This window comes from Cynocephalus volans, chromosome 14, assembly GCF_027409185.1.
Source record: "Cynocephalus volans isolate mCynVol1 chromosome 14, mCynVol1.pri, whole genome shotgun sequence".
In the NCBI taxonomy this organism is placed as follows: Eukaryota; Metazoa; Chordata; class Mammalia; order Dermoptera; family Cynocephalidae; genus Cynocephalus; species Cynocephalus volans.
The window spans coordinates 157,931-177,360 of NC_084473.1; positions in this window are offsets into that span (position 1 = coordinate 157,931).

A 19,430-nucleotide genomic window follows, 5' to 3' on the forward strand; every position below is an offset into this window, starting at 1 on the left:
TAACAATCCAGGCCCAAAAGACTTTAAAAACAACTCAAAAAGATACAAGGATATAAAAACCACTACCCTTTTAATGATCAGTTATGCCAAGTAATTAAAAGCATAATAAAGATAACACAGGAAATTATCTTAATAAAACACAAAATCTTTAGGGCTGGCCAGTTAGCTCACTCAGTAGAGTGTGGTGCTGATAACACCTAAGCCAAGGGTTCAAATCCCCATACTGGCCAGCCATGAGAGAAAAAAAGAAACACAAAATCTTAAGATTTTTTTAAAGGCCAGTCATCAAAAAGGTAAAAATAAACTTCCTGTAGTGTGATTGCGCCTTCTTATGGGAAGCTGCCTTGGATAATAAATGGAAGGTTGAACCTGATGAAAAGGTATAAACTTAATTGAGCACAGAAAGAATATATCCAAGGTAATGAGAATGACAATTTAAATACATCAAGAAAAACAAAGGAAGCATTTATTCTATTGCCTAAAATGATGTGTTGCCTAATTCTAGAATTGCAATAAAGCCAGTTAAAACATTTTGGGGTTGGCTGACTTGCTCAGTTGGTTAGAGCATGGTGTTATAACCCCAAAATCTAGGATTCAGATGTCCTTACCAGACAGCCACAAAAAAAAAAAAAAAAAAAAAATCGGACAAGCCAGGAGTACAGAATCAAAATATACTGGAGAAAAACATTGTTTTTCTCATCCTTCAAGACAGGAGATTTTAGCATCAGATAGCTGCTGAGTCATCCAATAAGCAGGTTAAAGAGAGTTAATAATACAAGACCTTCTCAAGGAGAGAAAAAGAAAGAGCTGCAGACTGTGATGTAGGGCCTGCAAGTTACATGCAGCAAGATACAGTATAATTTGAAGTCCTGAGACATGAATCTAAGAAGCTTTAAGAGAAAGATTCTACCTCAAGAAATGAAAATCATTCTAAATAAAGAAGACAGCATTTCCAACCTGGAAACAGGGATATTAAATGAATCTCAGGAAGAAATAACTATAGTTTAGAAGATGGCTATTAATGAAACAGATTAAAAAAATTTTTTAAAAATTTGTCATTTTACTAAGAGCAGATCAATACCTCAAGAGAACCTTTCTGTTCTAACGTACAGGGAGAAAATTCAGTTTTGCATCAGTTTATTTTTAATGTCAAAGTTCAATCTTTAGAAAGACTTGTAATTTCATTCTAATTATGTCCAATGTAACCACACGCAAAATCCTTTTTATAAATTCACCCTTCAGGAACCATTATTACACCTTAGTCATACATTTCCATGACATGCTTTAGACTTTCTAGTCCTCCTTTTTCTTAAATAGTAAGTTTACTTTAAGATAAAAATTTACTATGCAATATTTTCTTATACAAAATTCTCTTCTTTTTTAACTTTCCTTACCAAAAATACATCTTTATAGTCATGACTTTCTTCATTTTTCCCTTTTTCAGATTGGTCTTTCTTTACCATGTTTTTGTTTTTAGTTTTGAATTTACTTTTTGAAACAACATCTAATAGCCTCTGAATTTGGATAGAACTATTATTTAAAAATAAAGAACACAATTTTATGCTTTTAAATAATTTTTAAAATCAAATGCACATCTTTTTTGGGGGGTACACTTTGTAAACAAAATTATGTGTATTGATTAGACTACTAACAATTGAACTTTATTTTTTTGTGAAAACCCAGGAAGCAATCAATTTTGAACTGTTTGTTACATGTCAACATTTTTTAAATGAGAACCATTTTATAAGTTTAGAAACATATTTTCCCAAATCTTAATTTTTGGAATAACTTTAAGTTTAATGTATATCAATACACCCAAATGTATTTAGCTTTCTTATAAAATCTAAAGCTAAGAACACACTTATATTTGTTAAGTTCACTTATACTTTAGTTTTTATGTCTTATTTGGAAATTTAATGAGTATCTTTCAGTTAAGATAACTTTAAGATTTTAAATTACATAAAAAATTATTTATAAATATTTACCTCATTTACATTTACCTAATTTATGTATGTATTTTAACAATTAAACTTAAATTACTTATAAAAAACTGAGATATTAGATAAGGCTAGTTATCATTCTAAGCTTTTTATTGCTGTTGTTGACCACTTTATAGCCTGTGAATATCAGGTGTTCACCTAAAGTTGAACATATGGGCATTTTGCTGATAACTCAGAAGATACAGCCATTTTTATTAAACCAATATTAAATTAGTCTTATTGATGAAATGATTACATAATCAGAAATTATTTTGTTCTAGACTGGCTTCATAATTTTATGACATTAAAACTTCTAACAGAGACAAATATAGTCCTGTCTGACCAGTATACACAGGCAAAAACGTGTGTTGACAAATTTGAAGATATTTGTTTTTATTTTATCAAAAAAGTTTAAATCAGTTTATTTATTATAGATTCACTTAAGTCATGTGAACTAAAAAGGCATTTGGTTTAATTACTATATAATTTACCAAAATATTTATCGAATGCTAGTTTATCTATGTTCACTAAAAATTCCTTGAGGAAATTATGCCACAGTTTACGATGTAGACATAACATACAACATAATACATGTACATATGTGTAAACACACTTAAACACATATACGTAGACACAAATAAAGACCTTATAGCTTTTATTTTGGAATTTTAGTCATAAGATAGTACTTAAAGATAGTTTATAAAAAGGCCAACAATTGGCATAGTTGTCATCAGGATTCCGAGTAGGTAAGGGAGCCACTAGCCCCTTGGCAGGGGAAGAACTGTGGCTGCCCTCGAGTATGTGGTTCCTGGCAGCCACTTTCCTGTTGACGAGGGTCTGGCTGTTGCCCACTGTACTATGAGTCAATATGGACCAGGTCCTCCATGAAGCAGAGAGGCTCTGAGATTTGCAGCAGAAAGCAGACTTGCTGGAAGCACAGGTATTTGTCCTGGAGGCTAAAGTGCAGCAATGGGTCATCCCTGCTTTCAACACTAAGGACAATGATGAACCTGATGATGAGTTGGGGGAGACTGTGTGTCCCCTGGCATGACCTGTTGTACATCAGAAACTGAAACATAAACAGCCCATGGGACAAAGTAGACAAGTGGTAGGCAACCCACAAGTGACCCAATTTACTAATTATGTCCCCTTCACTCAAGCTGAGTTGGTTGACTTGGGGAAACAGTTTGGCAGTAACAGGGTGAACCCCTAGCTGCTTGGCTCCTGTGCCTGTGGGACCTAGGGGTGGATAGTGTGCTGTGCTCTGGTGACGAGATGGAAAAGTTAGCCTCTATCACCATGCACCTGTCCCTGCGGCAGTGGCTATAAAACAGCCACAGATATGCACTGGGACAGGAGAACCACTCCTTGATGGGATGGGTGAACGTAGCCATCCTGACTGTGTGGATGAACACTGGAGAACTGCCTGGAACTGTGAGTAGGTGGCAAGTGTATGCCAAGCGGTTTCAAATAATTTGGGAGCTAGGGATGCCACAGTCTATGTTTAATGTGAACACCCACAGCCCAGACCATGAGCATTTTACAGGCAGCATGAGAGACATAGTGCTGCAAAATGCTCCACCAATGTCCTTTGGGTCACTGATGGCCATACTGGCTCCATACATTGGTCATCCTATACATGAAGTGATGGCCATGATGGCCAGTCTGGGTGAGGCCAAAGGGAGGAGACAAACAAAGGGGGTCCAAAAGGTGGTGAAGACTAAGTCCCCCCAACATGCTCAGCCTGTTGCCCCAAAGGAACCAGCCAAATGCAGATGTGGTTTGACTTGCTTATGGCAGCAGTTGATATGGAAAAAATCAACTGGCAGCCAAATGTGGTCTTCTTTGCCTTGTGGCAACAACTGTGCCCTGAACAGCTTTTCATCCAGAAACAGGTGGCAAGGTATGCCCAGTAAATTTAAAAGATTTTTTGGTTACTTCCACAGAAGGAGATGGATGGTTTTGATTAGGGAGTTGGCCAAGGTGCTCATCTTTTGGGGGCAGACAAGGACTGGGGGCCTCATCTTGAACTGGCAATACATTGGTCAGAGACAAATGTACAGTGAGTGTTAGCACTGGACACCAGCACAGAATTTAGCCTGATACATGGCAACCTCTAGATAAGTGTCCAGGGGCCACAGTTCATGTAGATGACTATGGAGGACATACTATTAAAAGTCAAAGCTGTGTCTTTGCCACTTGGCATAGGATGATGGCCCCCGTGAATATACTGTGTATGTATCTCTAGTAGCTGAATACATCTTGGGTACAGATAGACTTTAAGGGTTACACCTGCAAATGATGGTTGGAGAATCCCAGCTGCAGATCCAGACAGTGAGGACTGTGTTATGGGGACATGCTAAACATGACCCACAGTTATTACCCAAGCCAAGATGTGCAGTCAATGTGAAACAATATCACTGCCAGTAGGACATGCAGAGATAGGTGCCACTATACTAGAGTGAGAAAAAGTTGGCATCACTCATCCCACACATAGCCCCTTCAATGCCCCTGTATGGCCAGTGAAAAAGCCTGATGATACCTGGAGTATGACAGTGGACTATCAAGAACTGAACAAAGTAGTGCTTCCTTTGCACATGGCTGAGACTTTGGTTCATGATTTAATGAACCGGCTGATGACTCAGCTAGGAACTTATCATTATGTACTGGACCCTGCAAATGTTTTTTCTCTATCCCAATCTTAGCTGATGGTCAAGATCAACTTGCATTTACCTGGGAAGGAAGGCACTGGACTTTTCAAGTGTTGACCCAAGGATACCTGCATAGACCAACCATCTGTCATGGCTTAGGGCTGGGGACCTTGCCTAAGTGGACTAGGCCCTGCATGGTTATAATGTTTCATTACATAGATGATGTCTTACTAACGTCTGATTCTCTTGCAGATTTAACCAAGGTGGCTCCACAGCTGGTAGGCAATTTGGAACAATGTGAGTGGGTCAAATATAAGGGTCTTACCCTTTGGATCTCTACTTGGAAATACTAACATGGATAGTAGGCCACTGACCCCTGTGGGGACAAGCCATGTGGCAAGAATTATGGGAATTGGGACATGAGAATGGAGTAACTCTTTTCCATGTCACAGGACACTCCCCCTTAGCAGTCCAGGCAATGGTGAAGCTGATGCATTGGCTCAGGTAAGATGGCTGGAGCTGATGTGGCCCACTGGCTACATTGATGAATGTAGCATGCTGACTGCAAGACCATGTAGTCAATGGCTCAGAAGTGGAAGCTGCCCATAAAATGGGAAGATGTAGTAAATGCATGTTGCATTTGTCTGATGTGTGCTCAAGAGAGTCCACATGCCCAGCAGATGCCACATACAAATGGGCAAATAATCCATGGAAAGGTGCCCCTGATTTGATGGCAAGTGGATTTTTTGGGACCACTGCCCAGGTCAGAGAATTTCAGGTATATCTTTATAGCCATTGATATGGCTACAGGACTCCTGTTTGTATGGCCCTGCAAGGCCCCAGACCAGGTAAGCACTATTAGGCATTAAATAGCATTATAGCCATGTATGGCTGGTCCCTGGTCATAGAAAGTGATAACGGAACCCACTTTACTGGACATGAAGTACAGAAGTGGGCTTCTCAGTTGTCTATTCAGGGGAAGTTACACGTGCCATATCATCCCTGGGCAGCAGGAGTGATTGAACAGTTGAATGGTCTGGAAAAGTGACTAAGGCTATCTTCCCAACCCCCATCCCTGAAGGGTGGACACAGCAGTTAGCTGACAGTCAGGACCCTGAATGAGAGACCTGCAAGGGCAGTGGAGGCTCTGTTGTGTAGAGCCACAGCACCTGTTCCTGTGACCATTCTCTCCAGGATGGTGAGCTGGCATGTGTTCTGCCAGAGGGATGAGATCTCCCTCTATTGGTACCAATAACCTTTTTGTCTTTTTGCTCATGTACTGTGGCTGCAGGCACCAGAGCTGACTGGAAACATACATATGTTCATGTGGACAATGTGTCAGCTTGCTGAATATGCACCGAGTTTCCTACCCGGGTGGCTGCAGGATTCCTGTGGAAAATCACCCCAATGATGACTAATAATCAGACATGTGTGTGGCTGGGGATTTTGTTGGCTAATAGTTGAAAGGATAGAGCTATGGAGACAAGCCTAAAGGTTTATTGAACGTACAATAAGTACGGAGGTTATATGGAGGCAAGTGTCAGCCATTCTCACTAGGGAAGCATCATGGAAGATCTCAGATGTGTAGATTGTAATGTGAGGGACCCTGAAGGGGTGGGATGTGAGGAAAATAGGGTCAGTATGGTCAGGCCCCCTCACCTCATATCTGGCTGGGTACGATTCAGCACATCCATTGTAAACAAGTTATATAAGAGTAGTTTGACTGCACATGTGCGCCCATGTACTCCTTGGCTTATTGCCACTATTGCGTACTTTTGATATAAAAGGCAGTGGCTCTGGTGGAGCTCACATCAGAATCAAGCATGTCTACCCTGCTATCGGCCAGCAGCATGTTTTATTCATCCACCTGACTCACGACCTGCACAGGATGGGGCAGAGGGATCTGTGATCCAGCCCAACAACAGGGTTGCCCCTTAATGGAGAAACAGCTGTGGTTTTAAAGCATGCCATGTAATTCTCAGCCAGAAACCCCAAACCTCCTGCTGTGCAGCAGAGGAGGAGAGAAAAACAGCAACTACAACAACAACAACAACAACCCTTCTTTAACTTCTGGTACCTGTCACCTGAACTTCCTGCTGTGTAGAGGGGGTGGAGCAGCAGAAAAGAAGGAATTTGAGAGGAATTTCATAACTCCTACCCAAGGACGCAGATGGAGCCAAACCCCTAATCTTCGTCTCCCACCACAGCAGAAGCGGACCTGTCAGTTACCTTCACCTGAGTGCCCTGTAGATACACCCTCACTCTTAAAAGAACAAGAGGGTCAGAACAGCCCAAATAAAGTACAGTAGACCTCAACCAAAACAAGGGGGGTCTGAAATTCTGAATAGACTCTCCCTTTGGTTTTTTAGTTGTTGTTTTTTTTTAAAGAAATTAATAAACTTTATTTTTTTCAAGCAGCTTTAGGTTTACAGGAAAAAAAGTGGAAAGTACAGAGAATTCCCATGTCCCTGTGGCCCTTATTTTTTGCTTACTATGTCATGAACATTTTTACCAGCAGAGGGCCCCTCAAGTCATCTGGCTGTAGAAGCTTCACTGAGTTCAAAGGGAGAGTCAAAGTCTTTGAACTCAGTGAAGCTTCTGGAGCCATGAGTTGAGGGGCCCTTTGCTGATACCTAGTGCTAAACTCAAGAGAAACTCGGGGTGGTCAAGGGAGTTGCTTGGGATGCCGTCCTCATCAGCAGGAATGTTGACCTAAAATAAGCAAAACAGGCCAAATATATAGAGTTTATTTGGGCATAGGGAATTGTGATGGAAACACACCTGCCATAGCAAACTATGTGTATTCAGGGAGTTAAAGGAAGACAAAAGATTTTAAAGAAAAAAATGATAAAAGATTACATGATTGTTTTGGAATAATTATCCTTGCCACAAGGATCAGTCACAATAGTGATGCCAGTGCAGTGTTGGACAGTTGTTAGGCAGATGTGCTCACAGAAGGATCTTTGTGTAAGGTGGTGATGGCCTTTGTGCAACGTTGTGGTTTTGCAGGGTCCAATGTGATCATTTTTATTAGGAATTTGTACATAAGTACCCTCCATTCATAGGCTTTCCTCAGCTCTATTTGTCAGGGTTTTGTTTGTTTTGCTTGTTTTAGCAAAAGTGACTCCAATTTGGTTCTCACAACTTTCAGACTCCCATATGGGTGCAAAGATGAATGTACAAGAACGCTCTTCAGAGCAGTGTGTGTAACAGTGAAATATGTGAAAGCACCTGAATGTCCATCGATTGGGGAGCACAGTTAAACTATAGTCCATCCATACCACAAACCACTATATGGCCTCTTAAAAGTGTAAAGAATTTACAACATACTAACCAAAAAAACCCAAACATAATTTTACATGAAAACATTAAGGTGTAAGATGTCATCTCTAGTTTGCCCCCATTCCTGTAGAAAAAGAGCCAGGGATGGATGAGGGGGAAGCAGGCACAGGCTTGTCTATGAATGACATTATTTTAAACAGGACTCACAAATAGCTGGTTTTAATGATTTCCAGGGGTGGTGACCGGGGGGCTGGTGTAGGAGGGAGGTGACTCACTGTGAACTACTTGGGGACACAGTGCTGCACCTTCTTCATGCCGTCGTGTCTTTTGCCAGCTTCCTTTCAGTGCACTCTGCTCATTTTTCTTTGGAATAAAATTAGCGCTGAGATTTGACCTTTTCTCATTGACGTTCAAGAGTTTTAACATGGCATAAAATTGTGTGTAATACTAACTTCTTAATTAAAACAATGTGCAGATGTCTATGTACTGAGTACTAAACGCTCTCCTTTCTGTCCCTCACCAGCCAGTCGTACCCTCCACAGGTAACCACTGCAGACACTTTGAGCTTTGTTTTCGTCATTCTGGCCCAAAATTATGCAGACATGTTAACCATGTATTTGTGGACTGACAGGCATGTCTTTCACCTCTTTTCAGAGCCACATAAAATACTGCAATACTCTGTTTTGCACTTTCTTTCCTTTAACATATCTAGGATGTCTTTCCACATTAACACATGAATCTACCTCCTGTCCAATGGCTTCACAGTATTCTGTCCTGTGGGTTAACCGTAAGTCCTCTACTGATGGGCACTCAAGTTCCTTTCTGCTTTTTCTTTGACTAATATTGCTGTGACATCATTGAACATACCTTTTGCATACCTCATCAAGGACATCTGACAGATAAATGCATAAAAGAGGAATTATGTTTGCAAAATGTTGGTGTAGCCAAACCACCTTCCAAATGGCTGCATCAGCAGAGATCAGTGCCTGTTTCTACACATCATCACAAACACTGGACATTGTTAGACTTACTTATCTTTGCCCAACTTCTAGGTAAAATATGTTAATTTGAATTTATTTAATTATTACAAAGGTAAAACATACTTTAAAAATATTTATTGGCCCTTTGTGTAGTTTTCTATTAGCCTTTCCCCCCATTTTCTACTCTTCTTTAGACATGATTATTTACTTTTTCTATATTGATTAGTATACTGACTACTTTTAAAACTCTATTATAGAAAAATTAAAGCACATACAAACTTAGAAACAAAGTATAATTACCCTATATACCTATCTTCCAGCATTAACAATGATCATGTCTTGGCCAATCTTGTTTTCTCTTTATCCTTACCTGCTCTCTGCCACTCACTCCACTATCTTTTTGTAAAGCATCCCACGCATCATAGTGTATCATCCATAGTTTTTTATATCTGTAAAAGATAAGTAATCTTCAGAAAAATAGTACCTAAGTCACATCTAAATAATAGCAATAATTTCTTTACTTCATCAAACATCTATTCAGTTTTCAAATTTCCCTGATTATGTCAGCAATTTTATTTCACTGTGCTTGTTTGAATTAAGATACAGTTGGAGACCATGTATTGACATGGTTGGTGTGTCACTCAAGGCCATTTTACTATTTAAGAGTCTTTCATTCTCCCTCTTTCCCCCTCAAAATGTATTTGTTAAACAAACTGGGTGAATTTTTTTTTTTGTAAAGACTTTTAGTCTTTATGTTACTAATTGTGTCCCCACGCACCACTGAACAGGTTGTCCTATTCCTGTATTTCCTCTGAATTGGTATTTAGATCTATGGCTTTAAGTATCAGCATCAGCTTTTTTTTTCTTGGCAAGTGTCCTTAATAGGTGATACTGTGGTTTTACATCACATGGCTCATGATGTCTGATTACATTTTTTGTGATATTAATGTCATAAATAGTAATTTCCTAGATATACTAATTAATTAGGGAGTTAAATATGGGTGCCATACTGATTATAAACAAATAAATATATAATATTATTTTGCAGGGAAGTATTATAATCCATACTGATTGTACATAGAAAAGCTACTTGTATGTACATATGTTTTAACCAAACATCTTATTACATTTTCTTACTAATCTTTGTGGTTTTGCACAAGATTCCTAGAACTTTCTAATTAATTATGCCATCTACCACTTACAGCTATTTTGGACACTTTGTTTCCAGTTTTTTATACCCTCCTTTTTCTTCTGGCATTATTACATCTTGAGCTTTGACCCCGTTTTGAACAGCGTCAGCAGTGAGAGCGCACCCTGCCCTCACCCTGAGATTTAACAAGGAGATATCTGTGGAGTTGTTTCACCTTGAAGGGAAAATCTGACCATGGAGGGACCTGACTGATCTCTTGTGCACTGTCCACTTCAGGAAAAGGATCAGGGAAACCACCCTGGCTGTAGACTTGTCCTCAGCCCACCTCTGTTCTAGCCCAGGACTGTTGGATCCTTCTTCTGGACTCTCATCCTATTGGAGTCTGAAATATGTGGTTTTGTCCCCAAAAGCCAGGCCATGTCCTCACAGAAGATTGAAGATTTGATGAAAATAGTGTAAAAAGCTGGAGAACGGTCATGTATCTTTGTGTCTGAGGCTCAGCCTGAGGTTCTGAGTCAAGAAGATGTGGCTTAAATCCCAGGCTCCATAATTCTTAACCTTGGGAAATTATTCCATTTGCTTTCTCTTTCTTTTAAAATTTAATTCCTTAAACTAAAAATAGGGTCCTGTGACTTATAATTAAAGAAGTATAAGAGATAGAAAGTAAAATGTTTTCTCAAAACCTGTTCCCAAGCCCCTTCTTGGTTACCCATTTGGCCCCCACTGCTCTCCATTAGATCCAGAAGTTTCCACCCTCACCTCACACTTTCCACCCCACTTTCCTCTACTCCCCAGTTGCTCACCAGGCTCCTTCCAGCCAGGCTCCCTCTCAAGGTGAGCTTTTGCACTGACTGCTCTTTACGCCACCTGGAGAGCAAAGACCAGCCCCCTCACTTTATTTGGGGCCCTCAAGACACCTTCCCACATGTGAGAAGTGTTACCACACTGTGGTGGGGGGGATCTGTCTCTCTCAGAGAGTGCGAAACTGCCAAGACCAAGACAGGAGGGAAAGGCTGTATTACTTGCAAGTAAGGAAAACACTGGGGACTGCTCCCAAAGAAGTGTCTCCCTGAGAAAGTAAAGAGGTTGTCTTATCCAGCCAAAGTTTTTGCCTAGCTGTACACTCAAGTTTTCATTGAGGTCCTCTTATGTAAATGGAGGATACAAGCTTGTTCTATTTGTGTTGGCTGACTATGGGACATAGTTCAGTGGTCAGTTCTGAAGATAAATTTGCATTTGGGCCTGGGAAGGAGTGTAAACTTTGGGTAACAGTGGGACTTCAGGAAGTAGTCCCATGGGCTAAACTTTGAGCCCCCATCTAGTACAGGTTACAGTTCATAGGTGGCAAATTGAGACTTCCCTGTTGTGGTTGACCCATGACGAAAGAAACAGGGCCAGGTAAGTTGTGGAAGTCCTGGCTCCTCCATGGCAGAGATTTTTGCATTCAAGTGAGGCAAGTTCACCAAAGTTCATCTCTGGGGTCTGTATGCCATTTTCACCTGGTATATTTTGAGAACAGTCTAGTATTTAATGGTTCATGACTTTCTGCCACCTCTTGCAGCAATAGAAACTCAGAACAAAGAGTTATGACCAGTTCATCTTCCGTTTTGGACATTTTAGTGGTAGTGATTACCTGCACATTTAGGGGATCCTGGACCCTGGGTTACAAATCTCCCCCTGAGGTATTCCAGTCCTGATTCTTGAGAGGTCAGGGATGGTGGTCATTCTTCTGTAACTTTTCCCTACTGGCTGTGGGTGTCAGGCCTTCTCTGGTTAAAAGAGCCAAACTCTCAGGCTGCCAAGCTATGTCCTGGGGTCACTATCAGAACTCTGTGGTGGCTGATACTGTTGCATTACTGTCATCTGAAGCTTGAATTACTGCAGGCAAGAGATGTTGAATTTTACAAGCAAGTTGAAAATGTGTTGTCTAAACAGTAATAATAGAAGCAGCAATACCAGTGGTCCTTGAGGGCAACAAACAAGTGATTCTAGGTATTGCAGGCTTGACAGCTTCCCGGATGAAGTCAGCTGTATTGTATTGTTGGTTAAAAGACTCTTAACCAAGAAGCTTGTTCATAAATTTGCTTGATAATGATGTCTATTTCTCCTGAAGGATTTACCCATATACAGCAAGAAGAGTTAGTGATGACACATATACTCACTGTTTTGACAAAATATAACCTAAGACATGGCAGTTATTTAGTACCATTTTAGCTAGAGAATTAGAGAAGCCTGCAGATTTTCAAGAGCTTTGCCTACTAGTTGGCAGGGACTCAAGGGTATAAGTTAAATTCTCAGAGTGGCCTCATGATATGCAAAACCTCCACAGGGAGCCCTCAATCTGAGGGTCACACTGATGCCTGCCAGGGTTAGGCCAATTGCTCCTTTTGGTTTCTGGGTTACATTGTGGAAGGTTATTCTATCAGGAGCCAGGCTGCCAAGTGTGCATTGTCCTATAAATACCACATTGTCTATACAAGGACGTGCCATTGATAGGAGACAGGAGGAAAACTTTCCCTTAGGAAATTGATGATCGGGGGGCATATTTGAATTAGCTCCACATAAGAAGACATACCGCTGTGGGGCAGAAGCCCTCTTAGAAAGGGTTATATGAATTTCCTAATCAGTTGTGGTGCCCAGCTTGGAAGATCAGTAGTATTGCAGAGTGGAGACAGCAAGCCTTCAGCTAATTTGCCAAAACCTACCCACAGGCTGCAGTTATTTAGGGGGTGTAAAGGGGGACCATCCTATAGTATACTTTTGGGGGGTACCAGTGGGTCTTATGTGGACTGTGGTAAGAATTGAGGCTAAAAGTTATGGGGTAAATAGAAGACCTGTTTCTATTGCCTCTAGCCTGGGTACAGGCACAGCATGTTGTCTTTAGTGGAGCAGTTCAGATATCAAAACTCCTTCTTCAAGGCATTGTTGAGTAGAGGTGTGAAGTTTGTACACTGTATGGATTGCATGGAGTCTAGCTGGACAGCAATAGGCATAGCCTTTGTTGTAGACTGCAAGGCCAAGAAGTTAATATTATAAGTTCCTTGGGTGGGGTAGGCAACGGGCCATGGATGTCTAGCAAGAGGATGTTGATGGCATATCCCACATGTGATAGGTTTTGTCCTTGGGTTACAATATGGGAGAGTTTTACCACTGCATTTGTTGCTCAGAGGCCATTGGCTGGTGGGACCAAAGGAGAAAAACAATGTAGAAGAAACAACAGGCCCATGTAACTTATCTTTGTGTGTCTGTCTTATAAACAGATACTTTAACCCTGACAGAACCTCACTGGTGCATCTTTTCTCAGTTATGGTGAAATCCACCAGTGGTTGGGTTCATTTACTCAGGTGTGATGTGTCCAGGGAGTCACATCTTGCAGTTTGAAAGAAGAGTACATAGTGAGCAATACCAGGTGGGGCCTACTCCACATCGAAAGGAGCTGATCCTTTGGGGATCCAGTTTTTCAGGTTTTTGGATACACCCAATTCCTGGGTTGTAATGGGTGCAGCTTCACCTTGGTGGAAATGGGGAGTCTGAAGCTGGCATAACTATTAAGTGCAGATATTAGTTTCCAGACAAATTATATGTTTTACTGTCTTTTCTATTTCCCCATCTGGGTGGGATACAGAATTGAGCCTGCCAGGGTGAGGCCTTCCATACAGCATCGCAAAGGGTCTGAGCCCCAACTTTCCCTTTGGTGCTGCTCAGACATGAGATGAGGCTTCAGAGAGAAGTTTCAACCAGTTCTCCTAGTTTCCTGGCACAGCTTAGCAAGGATCACCTTGAGAGTCTTATTAGCCCTTTCGCTCATCCCTGAATTCCGAGATCTCCAGGCAGAGTGTTGCCTCTATTGTACACCCATCACCTCGGACATTTTTGTTACCATGTTGGAGACAAAGGCTGATTTGTTATCACTCTAAATGGTCCTGGGCAGGCCAAACCAGGGAATGATTTCTTTTAGTAAGGCCTTTATGACCTTCCCTGCTTTTTCAGTCTGACGGGGGAAAGCTTCTTTGCACCCTGTGAATGTGTCTACAACATTAGGAGATACTTAAATCCTCCAGGGCCTGAGGGCATACCAGTGAAGTCAATCTACCAGGCTTCCCCTGGCAAAATTCCCCTTAATTGTGCTGCCGCTGCCAGAGAAGGTACCAGAGGCCCGGTTGGAGCATTGGAGTTTTTTGACAGTAAACACATTGATTGGATAGCTTGTTTATTATTTCCCTTAGCCATGGGATTTTTATTATCCTGAGGAGCCAGTTGTGTGTGGCTTCTTTGCCATAATGAGAGGAGTTATGGCCATGCTTGGCAATTGTCCATGTCAAGTGTTCATGCAACTGTATCCTCCTCATTTTGTTCATAACCCGTGCCCCTGAGATAGAGCTTTGTTGACACCCATCTTGCCTCACCTCTTGAAGTTCTGTAGGGGAATACTTTGGTTCAAACTCATAGAGAGGTGTCAAAGGGAGCCAAGGTAGTTAAAGGACTTCCCTGTCTTGTGAAGCCCTCTTTGCAGCTGTGGCTGCTAGATTGCTTCCCTTTATCACTTCTGAGACCCCTTCCTGATGCCCCAGCAATGCAGTACAGAAATCTAAGACATTTCTACCACCTGTAACAGTGTCAGTATTTCTGAAGCATATTTCATTTCCTTACTATTAGCACTTAAAAGTATTCTCTCCTTCTAGATTGCACTGTGGGTGTGAACCATGGGGAAGGGATACCTGGAGTCTGTATGTACAGTCAGGACCTTGTCTTTCCCCAGCATCATGGCCCTGGTTAGGGCTATTATTTCACTTTTGGGGCTGAAGTCCCTGTGGGGAGGTGATATAGATTGTGTCCCCCAAATTTCATGCATTAGTAGCTTGATCCCCACTATGGCTGTTAAGAAGGTGGAAAATCCTATCATGATCATTGAAAGGTGGGGCCTTAAAGAGGTGATTAGATTGTAGGACAATGCCTAGTGAATGGAATAAAAATGGTGGTCATGGGCATCGTTCTGAGGACTTTAAAAGGAGAATGCATGAGCAGCTATTTCTCTGCTCCACTGTTTTCTGACATATGAGACCCCTGGGTCACTGTCAACACTACCAAGGCCTTCACCATATGTGTTCCTGGACTTTGGACTTCCCAGCATCTGAAACTGTAAGCAATAAATTTTGGTTTCTTATAAATCACCCAGTTCTGGGTATTTTGTTATAAGCAACAGAAACAAATACTGGAAGCCTTTGGCCTTGATGATTCTATGCAGGGACAAGGCTGCATATCTTGCTGTCCTCTGGCCCTCATCCACAAAACTGCTCCCATCCTCCTGAGCATTGAGGAGGGGTTCACCCTGTAGGTCCTTTCTGCTGGAGCATACTTCTTTTATGGTGGCAGAGTAATCATGGGACATGGGATCTAGGGAGATCAGAATCAAGATGGAAGGACTGAGAGTTTGGCAGGTGCTCACACAGATGTTGAGGGTATCTACCAGCAGGGTCTGGTATTGTAACATTCTGCCACTGGCTAATCAGTGATATCTTTCTGCCCCTACTATGCTTGTCACTTCATGGGGAAATGTATTAGTCCATTTCTGTTGCTTTTAACAAAATACCTGGAACTGGGTAATTTTTAAAGAAAATAAAATTTATTGCTTACAGTTTCTGAAGCTGGGAAGTCCAAAGTCCATCTGGTGGTGGTGATGGAAGCAGAGAGAGCAGAGAGAGAGCAAGAGGTAGAGAGACAGACTCTCCTGTCTCTTCTTTTAAAGCTCTCAGAGCCACGCTCCTGACCACCATTTTTTAATCCATTTACTATGCCATGGTCCTACAGTCCAATCACCTATTCCATGTCCCACCTTTCAATGATGATATTAGGATTTCCCACCCTCTTAACAGGCACAGTGGAGGCCAACTTTCTAATACATAAAACTGGGGGGACACAATTCAAGCTTCAGTGAGTTTGGGGGCACATAATTCAATCCACTACAGGAAATCATACGGTTAAATTTTGGCCCATCATGAGTTGTTTTTGCCTCTTGGTAAGCAGGCATGTGGCAGACACTACCCTAAGGCAAGGAGGCCATGTCCTTGCAACACCATCAAATTGTTTAGAGAAATAATAGGCCATTACTCTTCTAAGGGGCCTTAGCATTTGAATTGGTGCATGTTATCGGTTAAATGTGTCCCCCAAAGGTTCATGTGTTGAAAACTTAATCCCCACTGTAACAATGTTAAAAGAGTGGGAAATCCTATTACAGTCATTGAAAGGTGAGGCCTTTATGAGGTGATTAGATTGTGAGGACTGTATCCTTGTGAATGGATTAATCCATTGATGGTTTGATGGATGATCATGGGCATGATTCTGATGGATTCTTAAAAAACAGCAAGTGAGGAGGTTAGCTCGCTCTTGCTCAGCCACTTGCCATGTGATACCCTGCATTGCTGTGGAGAGTCAACACCCAGAACAAGGTCCTCAACAGAAGACTTACTAAACTTTGAACTTCCCAGCCTCAAAAACTGTAAGAAATAAATTCTATTTCTTTATAAATTATTCAGCTTCAGGCATTCTTTTATAAGCCACAGAAATGGACTAATACAGTACCTCAGTAGTGATACTCTGTCTTTCATGAACATAGATATCAAAAGGCTTAGTAAGATCTGGCAGCCATAGAGCAGGTGCTTTTATTAACAGCTTTTTGAGCTTCAAAAAGGCCTTGTCACATTATCTCTCCCATTCAAAAGGGCCGGACTCATCCCTATGGAGTTCTTTATAAAGGAATTTGGCTATGAGCCCAAAGTTTGGGATCCAGAAACAACAGAACCCTGTTATCCCTAAGAATCCATGTGGCTGCCTGTGGATGTAAGGAAGAACCAAGTGGCTCTTTTAGCACAGTTCTTTCATCAGCACTCTTCTGACATCAGTACTGTTCTGACATAAGCACTGCTCTGTCATTAGCCCTATCCTGACATCAGCACGACTCTGACATCAGCAATTAGCCAATTTCCTATCTTGAGGAAATTTATATTGTCCTGGGAGAGGACATACCTCAAATATTGGACAGAGTCCTTGGAAATCTGGACCGTTTTCTATGACACCTTATATCTCCTTTCAGTTAAAAAGTTTAATGTCTGGATGGTGCTTTGATCAGAATCCCCTTTACTGGGACTGGCAATGAGGATACCATCCACATACTGTAAAACAGTGCCCTATTTCAACTGTAAACTCTGTAAATATTGATTTAGCACGCCCCTGAAGATGGGCAGGGAGTTCTTGAAGTCTTGGGGAAGAACTGCTCAACAATACTGCTGCCTCTGGTGGGTTTTTAGGGTCTTTCCATTAAAAAGCAAACAATTTCTGGGATGGGGGGCTGAAGGGCATACATAAAAGGGCATCCTTAAGGTCTAGCACAGTGTAATAGTTGGCTATTCCAGGGAGGTTAACTAGTAAGGTATACGGACTAAGGGCTATAAGATATATGTCTTAGGTGGAATTGTTTACTGCCTGGAAGTCTTGTACAAATCTATATTCTCCAGTTCCTGGTCTTATTATGGGCAGAATGGGAGTTTTGCATGGGGACTGGCAGGGCCTAATGAATCTCTGTTGCAAAAGAACTTCTAATGCTGGCTGAATCCCCACCCCCACCACCCCACAGGTTTGGGTTTTAGAACATACAGACTTACTCTTGGCCCTTGGCTTTCTTGTTTTAACACCACCTCCACTGGCTCTGCTGTTATGGCTCTCCCCACTTTTTCTTGTGACCATATAGACTCCGGGTTGACCTGTGTTAGAATGTTATCTGGAATTTCTCCAGGAGGTCAGGAGCCCTTGTGGAGAAGGGCAGGGAAGGCAGCTCCATGTGCCCTAGGGACTTCTATCTCTAATCTGTCCTTGTTTAGGCAGACAGTGGCCCCAACTGTGGTCAATAAATCCCCTCCCAGTAAGGGAATAGGGCACCCAGGGATATACAAGAAAGAATGCATCAGTGTTTTAGAACCCACGTCACAGAGCAAAGACTCCAGAAACTGCTTGGAACTTCTTTTTTTTTTGACACTCTCCTTATATTGCATTCACTCTTGGTAAAAGGCTCTCCTTTGGTAACCAACACAGAGAATATGGCTTCAGTGTCAAGTAACAGTTTGATTGGCTCTCCGTCTATTTCCAAGGTAACCCAGGACTCTTCTGGGGTGATGGAGATCTTATCTTGAGGAGCCAATCAGGAGGCCCCAGGACACCTTTAGTCCTCCTCTTCTGTCAAGGGGAGCTGGTAGATATTGGGCTGATTCCTTGTCTTCCCTGTCTGGGGATGGCTGGCGCATTCCCATTTTCAAGGTTCCTCTTCTTTGCAGTAAGTACAATGATTAGGTCTCATTTTCTCTGGTGGCCTAGATTTGGTCCTATGCTGGGGGCTGGGGTCACTCACCTGAACTGGCTTTCTCCTTCCTTCTGCATTACCTGGAATGGACTGGTTGGCAATGGCCAGAAGGGTCACCTCCTTCTTCATCTTCTTCTATTTCCTTTCTTCTTCTGCCACATGTCTGTTGTTCAAAACCTTAACGGCCAGCTCCACCAGCTGAGAGGAATTGATGTCATGGCCTATGGACGGTTTTTGGAGTCCTACAAATATCTGGGGCACCGAGATATAAAATAGGTGCTGAGAACTACCTGACTTCCCTGTGCCTCAGGATCCCAGGATGTGTAATCCCGTAGGCATGTTCTTGGCCTTTCCAAAAGTCAGATGAATTCTCTTCTGGGCCTTACACAACTTAATCCAGTTAACAAGAGGTCTACTCCCCTCCCTCATTCCCTTTAATAGAGTGTCCCATTAACAAGGCTTCTCTCCCTTCCCCGGCTTTAGAGTCTCAATTAGGTTCTGCTCTCAGAACTGATTGTTGGCTTCTGGTCAAGATAGCAGAATAGATGGTCCCCAGTGTCACTCTTCCCCCAAATTAACCAATTGAAAACTATTAAAAAGCAATGACAGCCAAGCTGGGGATGCTAGAGCTCAGGGGAAGAGGAGGAGAGACCTATGGAGTGCATGAAGGTGGGAGAAGCCACGATGAGAGAAAGAAAAAACCACTGAGACCATTTCAAGCCCCAGCCACTTCCAGGCTGGAGCTGCTGAGTGCTCGGAGAAAGCCAGCAAAAGCCACAGCTGTGCCCTTCAGATGAAGTGGCTTGGAGGTGGCAGGGGAGGAGAGGTCCTTGGTGGTCCCCAGGCCAGCAAGACCACCAACAGTGCTCCTGTGGACTCACATAAGAGCAAAGAGCCACAACCACTGGAAAAAAAGGAGCCACTCAGAGGCCAGTGAGTCATTGCAAGGGACTGGTGCACAGACCATCCCATGTGAAGTGTTTGCAGCATGTGCAGTGGGGCAGACAAGCTCATGGGGACAACACTGGGACACAGCAA